The sequence below is a fragment of the Ailuropoda melanoleuca genome, chromosome 9 (assembly GCF_002007445.2).
Source record: "Ailuropoda melanoleuca isolate Jingjing chromosome 9, ASM200744v2, whole genome shotgun sequence".
Taxonomy (NCBI): domain Eukaryota; kingdom Metazoa; phylum Chordata; class Mammalia; order Carnivora; family Ursidae; genus Ailuropoda; species Ailuropoda melanoleuca.
The window spans coordinates 38,704,296-38,717,696 of record NC_048226.1 but is presented as its reverse complement, the minus strand read 5'-3'; the positions used below and the strand labels follow the sequence as shown (position 1 = coordinate 38,717,696).

The 13,401-nt window shown below is 38.2% G+C and overlaps 1 pseudogene; it reads right to left on the bottom strand.

The window, feature by feature from the left end:
• Positions 1–1,469: 1,469 nt before the first annotated feature.
• On the bottom strand, positions 1,470–12,680 carry LOC100477552 (annotated as a pseudogene).
• Between the last annotated feature and the right edge of the window lie 721 nt (positions 12,681–13,401).

The window sequence follows — 13,401 nt, the reverse complement described above, 5'->3', positions numbered from 1 at the left end:
GGCTACCTGTGAATCCCAACACTCAGTCTTTGGAGAATTTCTTCTTACCTGATAAGCATGCTTTCCTACAGGAGACTGTATGTTCTTTTTTACCTTTTTCTTCTGATTTTTTTCTTTTTATATGCCAGTGTAATTAACATTCAGTGTTATATATTAGTTGCAGGTGTACAATATAGTGATTCAGCAATTCTATACATTACTCAGAGCTCATCACGATAAGTGTACTCTTAATCCCCTTCACCTCTTTCACCCATCCCTCTGCCCACCTCCCTTCCGGTGACCATCGTTTGGTTCTAGAGTCTGGTTTTTGTTCGTCTTTTTTTTCTTTTTGTTCATTTGTTTTGTTTCTTAAGCTCCACATATGAGTGAAATCATATTTGTCTTTCTCTGACTTATTTCATTTAGCATTTTACCCTTTAGATTCATCCATATTGTTGAAAATGGCAAGATTTCCTTCTTTTTATGGATGAGTAATATTCCATTGTATATATATACCACATCTTTATCATTCATCTATCAATGAAAACTTAGGTTGTTTCCATAATTTTTGCTATTGTAAATAATGCTGCAATAAGCATAGGGATGCATATATCCCTTTGGATTAGTGTTTTTGTATTCTTTGAGTAAATATCCAGTAGTAGAATTGCTGGATCATAGGGTCGTTCTATTTCTAACTTTTTGAAGAGCCTCCATATAGTTTTCCCTGGTGACTGAACCAGTACGCATTCCCACCTATAGGGCACAAGCATTCCTTTTTCGCCACATCCTCACCAACACTTGCTGTTTCTTGTGTTTTTTATTTTTCCTCTTCTGACATATGTGAGGGGATATCTCACTGTGGTTTTGATTTGCATTTCCCTGATGATGAGTGATATTGAACATCTTTTCAGGTGTCTGTTGGTCATCTGCATGTCTTCTTTGGAGAAATGTCTATTCATGTCTTCTGCCCATTTAAAAAAATTTATATATATATATATATATGTATATATATATATACACATATATATATATATATTTGACAGGAGGCGCATTTGCTTCATTGCTTATGTTGCATATTCAAACAAATACAGTAAACCCCATTTTAAAAATGTAAGGCCCATAAAAGGCTCTGTGCAAATTCCATATTAGTTTTAAATTCCTATTGGCTAATAAAAGTGGTTTTCCATTATAAAACTGGAGCTATCTAGAAATGCACATGATGAATTTTTTGCATGCAGGATACCTGAAATATTATTATATCTTATGTCATGGCACAATTGAACATCTGAAATCAAATATTTGTATGTGATTAATGAATATAGCTATTTTTACATTTGCAAAAACCTTAATCAGCTTATCCACATATGTACAGTTGGTTTCCCCAAATATTAATTCTGTAAAGCTGCATATGCATTCCATTTCTTTAAAGAGAGATTTGATATTTCTAGTCTTCCTCCCCTAAGCCACATAGCTATTCTCAAAGGCCAATGTTATACAATGCCGAAGACCACGGACAGATACTGTTCATACGACACCTGAATTCAGCCATCCTGATCCCTATCATAATGTCTGCATATATCTGTCAACCCCTGCAAGAGAATGCATCCCTGGATGAAGTCATCAAATGTGATCTACCCCTGTACTTGTCTGTCAAACTTTCAAATAAGGATGTCATGAAACTGGTCAGAGAGCCGTTACGCTGAGAAAGCTGGCTCTAGCTCGCTCTTGTCAATCATCTCAGAGTTGTCCCTGTCATAGGTGTGGAAGACATTCTGCAGTCTGTGAAGTACTTCCAGGTGCCACTGAACTTGCTGAAGTTCATGCCAGCCTTGTTCTCTCAGTCAAACATAGATACGACTGACCTGACAGTCACTGGATTCAGTGGAGTCCATGTGCCTTTGGACGGTGCTTGCCGAAGCTCGTTGTCTGATATCACTTGGCTCCTGTCTTTATCAAGCCTCTGGAAAATGCTCCACAAAAGCCTGGTGTGGCAGCACCGCACCTCTGGCAGGGCGGGCAGGGGAGGACGGTAGGGGGAGGTGGCCATGGACCCAGGCAAGGCTGGGCTGAGGGGCAGTGGAGAATCTACATATATTTTGAATACCAACCCTGTATTGGGTATGTCATATGCAAATATCTTCTCCCATTCAGTAGGCTGTCTTTTTGTTTTGTTGATTGTTTCCTTTACTGTGCAGAAGCTTTTTATGTGATGAAACCCCAATAGTTTACTTTGCTTTTGTTTCCCTCACCTCAGGAGACAAAGCTACAAAAATATTTCCACTGCCAAAGTCAGAGAAATTACTGCCTGTGTTCTCTTCTAGGATTTCTTATGGTTTCAGGTCTCAAATTTAAGTCCTTAATCCATTTTGAGTTTATTTTTGTGTAGGGGTTAAGAAAGTGGTCCAGTTTTTCCAACACCATTTGTTAAAGAAACCATCTTTTACCCATTGCATATTCTTTCCTCCTTTGTTGAAGATTGACCGTATAATTATGGGTTTATTTCTGGAGTCTCTATTCTGTTCCATTGACCTATGCATCTGTTTTGTGCCAGTACCATGCTATTTTGATTAGTACAGCTTTGAAGTATATCTTGAAATCTGGGATTGTGAAACCTCCAGATTTGTTCTTTTTCAAGATTGCTTTGGCTCTTTGGGGCCTCTGTGGTTCCATACAAATTTTATGATGATTTGTTCTAGTTCTATGAAAACTGCTATTGGTGTTTTGATAAGGATTGCATTTACTCTGTAGATTTCTTTGGGTAGCATGGACATTTTAACAATATTTGTTCTCCCAGTCCATGAGCATGGAATATCTTTCCATTTGTGTGTCAGCTTCAATTTCTTTCATTAATGTTTATGGATTTCAAAGTATAGGTCTTTTCTTGGTTAAGTTTATTCCTAGGCATTTTTAGTGAAATTGTAAATGGGATTCTTTTCTTAATTTCTCTTTCTGCTACTTCATTATTAGTGTATAGAAATGCAGTGGATCTGGAGTGACTGGGTGGCTCAGTCAATTAAGCATCTCATACTTGGTTTTGGCTCAGGTCATCATCTATCTTGGAGTCCTGAGATTGAACCTCGTGTTGGGCTCCATGCTCAGTGTGAGTCTGCTCTAAGCGATTCTTTCCACCTCCCTCCCCTTTTGCCCCCCCTCCAACTCATGCTCTTTTTCTAAAATAAATTTATAAAATCTCAAAAGCAACGCAACGGATTTCTGTATATTGATTTTGTATCCTGTGACCTTACTGAATTCATTTATCAGTTCTACCAGTTTTTTTGGTGGAGTCTTTAGGCTTTTCTGTATACAGTATCATGTCATCTGCAAATAGTGAAAGTTTTACTTCTTTCTTACCAATTAGGATGACTTTTATTTCTTTTTTCTTGTCTGACTGCTGTGGCTAGAACTTCTAATGCTATGTTGAGTAACAGTGGTGAGAGTGGACATCCTTTTCTTGTTCCTGGTCTCCCTTATACTTGATCTATTCCCTCTGCCTTTTCTTTTTAAAAATCTTTTCTCTGCTTCTCGTATTTCCATGTTCTCAGTTAGTTTCTTCTTTCTTACTAGTGATGTTGTTCTATTCATAGCTAATAACAGACCCCACCAATTTTTATCAACTTTTATTTTATTAGTCTGTTTATTGTTTCTACTAGCATCCACTGTAATTTTTATGATTATGATTATTACTAAAGTATCTGGTTAAACTTGACCATGTACTGTTTATTAAAGTTAAAAATTACTCAGACAGGGGCACCTGGGTGGCACAGCGGTTAAGCGTCTGCCTTCAGCTCAGGGCGTGATCCCAGCGTTAAGGGATCGAGCCCCTCATCAGGCTCCTCCACTATGAGCCTGCTTCTTCCTCTCCCACTCCCCCTGCTTGTGTTCCCTCTCTCACTGGCTGTCTCTATCTCTGTCAAATAAATAAATAAAATCTTTAAAAAAAATTATTCAGACAATTAGTATGAAGCATATGATGATGATGGCTTCCTCCATTGAGAGTGTTATGGGTGGAACTGTGTCCACCAAAATTTCACATGCTGAAATTTCAACCCCCAGTTCCTCAGAATATTAACTTTTTTGGAAATAGGGTTATTGCAGATGTAATTAGTTAAGATGAGGTTATGCTGGAAGAGGATGGACCCCTAAAACAATGAGACTGATACCCTTATAAAAAGGGGAAATTTGGACACAGATAATGCACAGAGTGAGAATCTCATGAAGTGATGGGGGCTCTGTTATCACAAGAAAGGAACTATCAGAATCTAAGAGAGAGGGCTTTGCTAGAACTTGCAGAAAGAGCATGACCCTACCAACCCCTTGATCTCAGAACTCTAGCTTCTCAGACTGTGAGACAATCAGTTTCTATTTTTTAAGTCACCTAGTTTCTGGTTCTTTGTCGTGGCAGCTTCAGGAAACTGATACAGAAGGTGTGCTTTGCTTGTGCTTTGGGTAGGGATGAAGAAACCCACGTCTTTGGCTCGTGAGTATACCTTGTGCTTAGGATATGATCCTCTTCTGGTCACTTCGAATCTCTCGTCCTCCTCAGCAACCTAGTAGATGGAGACAGTTCCTGACTCAGCAGTCAAAAATAATAGAGTTTGAGGGCAAAAGAACACATCTGTGAGAAGACCCTTCAACTCTACATTTAGCACTGATTTTTTCCATGTACTGTCACATTTTACTACCTGTGTTTACTATCTCACAGTATTCGTATGTGTCTCTTTACCCTGCACTACTCAGTCTGAGTTAAAATATGCTTTCATGAGGATGCCTGGATACATTTATAGTTTAATGAGCCAAATAGCTCAGTTTTCTAAAGATAGGTCAACTGAAAGAAGAGTTCAATACACTCTTTCCAGCCAATTAAATATTTTTGAAAATAGCTCTTTAGTTAGGCAGTTAAACCTAAATTTTCAGAGAGATAGTGGGTAGGCTTAAAAGCAGATTAATAAAGGAAATAAACCATTAATTATAATTAAAGACTTTATTGATTGAAACTTGACTATATTGTTCACTAACTTAATTTAATTCTAGATTTTATCCTGACTCGAGCAGAATGTTTTTTCAAACTGTTCTGACTTTACCTAGTCATCAGGCTAATTTCTAGACTTCTTTTTTCTTTTTCTTTCCTTCTTTCTTTCTTTTTTTTTTTTTTTTAAAGATTTTATTTATTTATTTGACAGAGATAGAAGACAGCCAGCGAGAGAGGGAACACGAGCAAGGGGAGTGGGAGAGGAAGAAGCAGGCTCACAGCAGAGGAGCCTGATGTGGGGCTCGATCCCATAACGCCGGGATCACGCCCTGAGCCGAAGGCAGACGCTTAACCGCTGTGCCACCCAGGCGCCCCTCTTTCTTTCTTTTTTTTTAAGATTTTATTTACTTATTTATTGGAGAGTGAGAGAGCACAAGTGGGGAAGTGGCAGGTAGAGGAAGCAGCAGGCTCCCGGCTGAGCAGCTGAGCAAGGAGCCGGAGGTGGGACTGGATCCTAGGACCTGGAGATCACAACCCAAGCCAAAGGCAGACGCCTACCCAACTGAGCCCCCCCAGGCATCCCTAGACTGCTTTTTTCCACGGGGCATGCATCATCCATATTCAATCATAAATGTCTAGTTGTATAATACCAGATCTTAATACCAGATCTTATATTAAAAACAGCAATAATAATGATAGTTTTTACCTATAGAATGCCTTATTGTGTACAAGGCACTTTATATAACAGAAGCTTTCTTAAATCACTTTCATATATACAATCTACTAGGTGAAGAAAACTTTTCATTTATTTCTGGGCACACTGATGACCAGGGACTAGTTGGCCCCTTGTCAACAACCTGATCAACTTTGTGCCCCACAGTGAAGTAATTTGTACCAAGTTCTGTTTGTACTCAAAACTGTTTAAGGGAGGAGTACTTGTTACTGTAATTGTGTGTGTATTAGCATATAAACCAGTGACATAGGAGTGCAAAAAAGAGAATTGTATCTATAATATCTAAATCAATACTTCAGAAGGACCAAAAAAGACAAATCACATCAAAAATCAATTTGAAATTGGTTGTGGGACAGACATCATAAAAAAAATTGAGAAGCAAATCTAGAAGAAGTCTAACCAGGTTGCTTTCCAAATGCTCTAAATTATTACTTTAACTTTAAAGATACACAGCAGAGGGGTGCCTAGGTGGCTCAGTTGGTTGAACGTCTGACTCTTGATTTTGGCTCAGGTCATGATCTCGGCGTTGTGGGATCGGGCCCCCTGTATTGGGCTCTGTGCTCACAGGAAATCTGCTTGGGCTTCTCTCTGTCCCTCTCCCTCTCTGCTGTCCCTCCCCCTGCTTGTGTGCTCTCTTTCTCTCAAATAAATAAATAAATCTTTAAAAAAAACGTAAAGACACACACTAGAAATCATAGACAATACACTTTATGAATGACTGACAAAGCAAAGAAAACTCATCGTCAATCACATAACCATGTTGTGGTTGGCAGAATAATGCCCCATCCCTATCCTCAAAGATATCACATCTTTATCCTCAGACCCTGTGAGTATGTTACCTCATATGGCCACAGGTGCCTTATACATGTGATTAAATTAAGGATCTTGAGATGAGAGAGATTATCCTGGTTTATCCAGTTGGATCCAATGTAATCCAATGAAAGAAAGGTAGTTGAGGCATAGTGAGAGAGAGAGATGTAATGAGAGAAACAGAGGCTTGAGGGGTGATTGCTGGTTTTGAAGATGGGAAGGAACCATGAGCCAAGGAATGTGGGGGAATTCTAGAAGCTGGGGAAGGCAAGCAACAGAATCTTCCCTGAAGTCTCCTTGGGAGGCTGCCCTGCAGCCCTGCAGCCCTACAAACACCTTGCTTTTAGCCTGGTGGGATCCATTTTGGACTTCTGACTTCCAGAATTACAAGATAATAATTTTGTATTCTTTTAAGCCACTGTGCTTGTGGTAACTTGTTACAGCAGCAATAGGAAATTAATTCACATATTTTTTTGAAGTTTGTTTATCCACGTATGGAGAATAAGAATAAGAATACATTCATGCTTAAAATTAAAATTATTGTGATTATTGTGGTATGTATGTATGTATCATTTTTTAATAATTTTTTAATCAATTTCCAATTTACCCAACTTTTAATTAATTGAACAACTACGGGCTCCAATTATTTGGAAGAGAGGACTATTCTTCTATGTAGTATCTCGTTTTATCTGCAGGAGTTTTGTGATGTTCCTATCACAATTGCATTCAAAGTTCTTGTTTCGTCTCTGTCTCTGGCTTTATGATTGAGGTGGACGAAGTCATTTCATTTCCTTCTTATTTTCATTTATGAAAACTGAGGGCTTGGACTTTTACACTCTAACAGTGTATGATTTAAAAATTTTCATCAAATAATCTCACTTATCTTCTCTCACCTGTTTAATTTGTAGCTGAAACCCTTGGGTTTATCTGTGCTTTAGCTCTGATTTAACTTGAAATTAAAGTCCGTGTGCTTCACAGCTGCTGGCTGCCCTTAACCAGGGACTTACAACTGAAATGTTTGAAGAACACTGGAGTCAAGAGACCAGGATTTCAGATCTGATTGACACTAACTAGCTGGGTGTCCTTTGAAAAAACTTTTAATCTCTCTGGGCCTTAGTTTTCTCATTTATAAATTATGAAGTTGGAGTCAATAATTTTTAAGGTCCTTTTTAGCTTTATAATTCTATGACTCCATAATTTTAATTCTAGGAAAATTCAGCTCTAAGGAACGCTGAATTTCTCTTCAAGGTGGGAAGAAAGATATTGTGGGTTGTAGGATATTCATGCATATTCCTGTATATTCCTATAAATATCTTTTCCAAGAAGTTGAAAACATCTGTTTAAGTCCTATAATTTATCTGATTTCTCCCGTTATTGTACAAACCTAAAACCTACATTTAGTTACAAATGCCTTTTTGTTGGGATGACCTTGTCTCAGCCATGGATCTAGCCCATTCTGCAAGACCTAGCAAGTTGCCACTCTGTTATGGACACTGAGCTGAGTACTAGGAAAGCTCTGGCATCTCACACAGGAGGAATCAGACTTGAAGACAGATCAATTATAATGTCACCTGGTAAGTGCTGTGACAGGGAGTAGAACAAAATACAGAGCATGGACAAGGGAAGAAGTGGTTCACTCATCTGTAGTAGTGACAAAGGCTTTTGAATCTTTTTGAGCAAAGGCTTTTAGATCCATGAAATGCATAGATGTATCCTGAACATTCTAAAAAGCAAGTTTGTGGGTTGGGGGGATTATTTTAGGCACAGAAAATGGCCTGTTCCAAACGCAGAGGTGTGAAAGGCATGGCATATTTGGAACAAGGTGAAAATTTCATCATGTTTAACTCTAGAGCAAGTGTGATAAAGGACTGGACAAGTTCATGGAGATAAGACAGAAAAAGTGTAGGCCATTTTATACCAAGCTAGAGGCAACAAAGGATCAACAAGTGTCTTTATGGTGAAATGATGTGATCAGATATTATTTTTAAAGGGTTAATTCTAGCAAGTACTTGGAACATGTAGACTGAGTGCGGAAGGCTTTGTAGGAGGAAAGGGAGGGGAAGCTTCAAAAGCTAGTGAACATTGAATTAGAGCAGTGGAGTTGGGCAGCCATTTCAGAAAAAGAATCCATTGGCTTTTATAAATGGGTATTCCTTCCCAAAGCACTGCCCTCTACCCCAGCAGGGGCTTCCATGTCATAGACCACATCTTGGTTTATTCTCCAGAGCGTTCATGAAGGATATTTTACAACACAGAGCTCTTGACCTCAACACAGCACAAAAATGTCATATTTTAAAAACACATGTAAACAGAATTTACAAGGATCAATGGATTATAAAGTGGTTTCTCATCCCCTCTCAAGGCTATGAATACATTGTGAAATCTAGGGCAGTTAAACACTGTATTTAAATTCGGATGTGATATTTACATATGTTACTTATTCTTTTTATAAAGATCTGCCCTAGTGAAATTTAATCAGCCTTTGCAAGTTTATGTACTGTGTCTGTTGGAAGAATAGTTTAAATTAAGTTGTTGTTTTAACCTGACTAAATTACCCAACCAACCTTACCAGCAGAAGGATGTATTAGAACCAGGTTTCACTGCAAGTGACAGAAAATTCAAGTAACAATGTCTAAAAAAGATAGAAGTTTGTCTCATGGACAAATAAATATGATATGTAGCACAGAGCTGGGAGTAGGAAGAGCAATCATCAGAAACTGAGGCTCTTTCTATCTTATTGCTCTGCCAGCCCTAGACCATGATGTCCACTACATGATTCAAGATGGCTCCTAGAGCCCCAAGCATCATTTTTCCCTTTGCCAGTGGGAAAGAGGAAAGAATGTAAACAGTTGTACCTATTTAAGGACTTCTCAGATTTCATGCATGACACTCCTGCTTACATAGAATCAAACAGAATATATTTACATGGCAGCAAGGTAGCTGAAAAATATAATCATTATTCCAGATCTCATTATTCTGACTAGTAACTGGAGAGTCTATAAGTGCATATTTGTGTTAAATTCAACTTGCATTGCAAATAATCCTCTCATACTCACCCCAGAAGAAATGTGTAAAAACCAAAATTGTGTAATGTGAAAGGGAAGCTAGGAGAAAGAAAAATCTCATTGACATCAGCGTTCACGTTCTGTAAGTAATGTGTATTTATTGAAGGTGTATATGGGCTAGAAGTTGGTGGCTCATAGGTGAAAGAGACATAATTCTTGCCCTCATGGAGCACACAAACATATTACATCAAATTTTGGTCCCAGAATGACAACACGGTAACCCCTCCAATTATGAAGACATATTGGACCCTCCAGTCAGTAGGAGAACAGTAACATTTCTGCATGGTTCATATGAAGCCATGTCCTTAAGAAATGAAGACAAACCTCTGAGGAAACAATAGAAAAGCCAACCCTGGAAGCTAAAGCCTGAAAACAGGACTGATGCTAATACAGGGCCATGCCTTCTAGGAAATCTAAGTAAAAGTTTATTGGTCATGGATGATGAGAGTTCAACACTGGATATATAAGGAAGTTACTCAAGGAGCTGGAGGAGAGCCTGCTATTATTTTTTTTTTTTTTTGAAAAAGAGAAGAGAGGAGGGGTAAACAAGAAATGCAGAAACATATCTTACTTCCTGTATCCCTGAAGAGTCCTGTATAATGGCTCTATTTTAAAAACCTAAGGATATTTGTTGTCAAGAATCTCCTAGTAAATGTTATAGTGTATTGCTAGGAGAGCAAAAGCTCCCCAGATATACCTGCCTTCATTTAAAAACAAAATTGATTTGATTTTCCCATTCTTGATTAAATTTACTGAAAGTGGGAAGTTTCCATTTTGCAACCTAATGGAGGAGTCGATTTTTTTTACAAAGTCAGGATTTACACGATCAGTGAAGAATAAAAGGAGATACCCTTGCTCACGCTCCTACTCATTTGGCAGTTTTAGCGTTTCTTGTAGTGACCATATTTTTTCTTCCCTCTAAATTAGCCTAATCTGTTTTACAAACTTTTATTCGCTCTCACCTTCCCCCCTTCACTCCACCCATTGGCAGTGTCCCTTTACCTGTGGCATTTTACACTCCAGGAGAGCTGCTAATGGTTGACAACAAAAGGACCGCTAATCGCACCAATTAAGAGGTGTGAATGTCACCCGTTACCTACCAGCTTTGTTACTGAACATGCTAATTAGTAATTGTACAGGTGCAGACTTTTAAGTTTACAAGGTTAACACTGATGCACAGCTTTGTTTTGGCTGTTTGTTTAAATACTGAAAAATCATGGGTAAAGGGCTGGTCTATGTTGAAGAATGAACAGATGTCGTTGCTGTACTTTCTCAGACAGAACATCTTTAGACTGACTTAAAGGAATAAAAGTGACCTTCTAAGAAGTGATTCTCTGTGGTCAATCTATCAAAGAGCAGGTGTTTGGTTCTCTTGCTCTCATGGAAGGAAGAGCAGGGAACTTGCCTTCAAGCCACAGGACTATGGGACTCTACTGGAAGGTCAGTTGAAGGCACTATACTAGAAGCATGTAGAGTTCATTAAGAGGAAAACCTGTATAAAGGTTTTTGGTAAGCCCAAAGTTGCTATATATTAGTCTCTCTGAAAGCTTTACTCATTCATTGAGTCAGTGTTATAGATATGTCTTGTTGACTTCTTTTTAAAAAAAGTTTTGATTAATAAAACACCTGGATGAGGGAATCTGTTTCAGAATCACATCCCATCAATTTGATAGGAACCAAGAGATCACCCTGACTAGCCTCTAATTAGGGAAAGTAACAGAAACACATTTTACAGAGAGGACAACTGAGGTCCTAGACATTACATGACTTACCTAAGTCCATAACCTCAGTTCGCAAAGTGAGATCAATTTTTGGGAAGAGCTAACCTTCAATTGTTCTCTAGCAGAATGAGTAATTCTTGAGGAGCTGGTAATTTTTAGCTTGTCCTCAAGCCTACTGAAATATCTTTGCTCTTTCCATGCATCTGTAAGAGCAACTGTTGTTTTCAGTCATTCAACGGGAAAGTGTGCGGTAAGGGCCTCTTCTATTTTTGTGGTAGACTCCACAACAAATAAAGAACGTCTCTCTGGCTCCTTGGAACCAAAACTGCAAGGTTTTGAGAACTGCTGTGCGATGGCAAAACTAGTTGATTGATTTGGGACCAGTGCCCAGACCACATTTAAGGGAGTTGACCCAGGTCCTGGGTGACCAGTGACCCCTCTGCTCTTGGTCATGATGTGCCCCACTAGTTAACTGCCTTCAGCAGGGGTAAAGTGGAGGTATGAACAGCGGAATGCCCAGGAGTAGGGGCTGCCCTTCTCTGTGAACACAGGGGATAATCTAACCCTTTATCCATGATTAAACAAACAAATGCACTCCAAATTTTTAGCATGTGCCTGGCTCATTGTAAATACTCAAAAAATGGTAGTCATTACTGTTAGCAGTTTATTAGCCTCTGGGGACATTTGCATCTTGTATTTAATAACCATAAATAACTAACATTTGCATTGGACTTTAACCTTTTCTTTTTCATGGACCTGGGACTCTTTTCTTCCCTTCATTTTGCACTTAAAATTCATTTTTAGGTTCTGGTTGTTTTGCAAAGACATGAAATGTTTAGTACAGAAAACTGTAAAAATATATGCCTTATAATAAAAAATCTATAATACTACCTCTCAGAGAAAACTATTATTAACACTTGGGTATGTAACTTTAAGCACTATATTCTATGCATGCATAAACCTTTCAAAAGTTAAAGTGGGAATTGATTATGCAACCTGGTTTAGAAACTACATTTTCATTTATAGTTGTATTTAAAATATTTTTCTTTAAAAATATGTATTTATTTTCATCACAGTCTTTGTTAGCTGAATCATATTTCTTTGTGTGGATTTTCCATAATTTGACAAATTTTCTATTTTTGCATATATTGGTTGTTTGTATTTTTTATAACTACACGATACTATGATGATTAGTATCCTTGTGGCTAAGTTTCTTTAGATAACTTCTTAGAAGTAGGATTTTTGGGTTAATATACACGTATTAGTATCTGTTGCTGCATAACAAATTGTCTCAAACTTAGCTTAAAACAACACACTTTTACGATTGCAGTTGCTGTGGGTCGAGTCTGGATGCGATTTAGCTGGTCCCTCTTTAAGGCACCAATCAAGGTGTCAGTCGTCATTGGAGGTTGTGGTCTTACTTGAGGCTGTATGGGGAAGCATCCACTTGCAAACTCACTCAGGTTGTTGGAAGAATCTATTTCCTTGCTGCTGTAGGACCAAAAGCCCTTGTTTGCTCTAGGCTAGAGGGTAGGTACCTTCACCTCCTAGAGATAGCTGAAAGTTCACTGCCATGTGTCCTCCTCACAGAGGCAGCCTCCAACATGACAGTTTGCTTCTTCAAGCCAACAAGAGAAACATACTCCAGCAAGACAAGTGTTAAAGTCTTATGTAACATAATCATGTAATCACATGTATCCTTTTTTTCCCCCCCTGTATTCATTCTATTGGCTGGCATAAGTTACAGGTCCCATGATACTGCAGGAGAGGGCATGACATAAGGGCACGAACACCCAGAAGCAGGGTCATGGGGGCCATCCTAACTATCTGTCTCCTACAATACATGTTTAAAACTTCTGATGAATATAACCAAACTGCAAATGTATCTCTCTTAGCACAGAATTAGTGTGACCTTTTTCTTATAACATTGATCAATTTGAAAAAATAAATTACCAATTTGATAGAGAATGATACATTTTTATTTAAATGTATTTGTTTATAATGGAAAATAAGTGTATATTCCCATGTTCCTTGGTTATGTGTACATTTCTCTTTTGAGAATTGCCTTCCATGTCCCCTGGGTAGACTATTAGCATTTTTTATTGTTACACTTGTTGCAAGAAT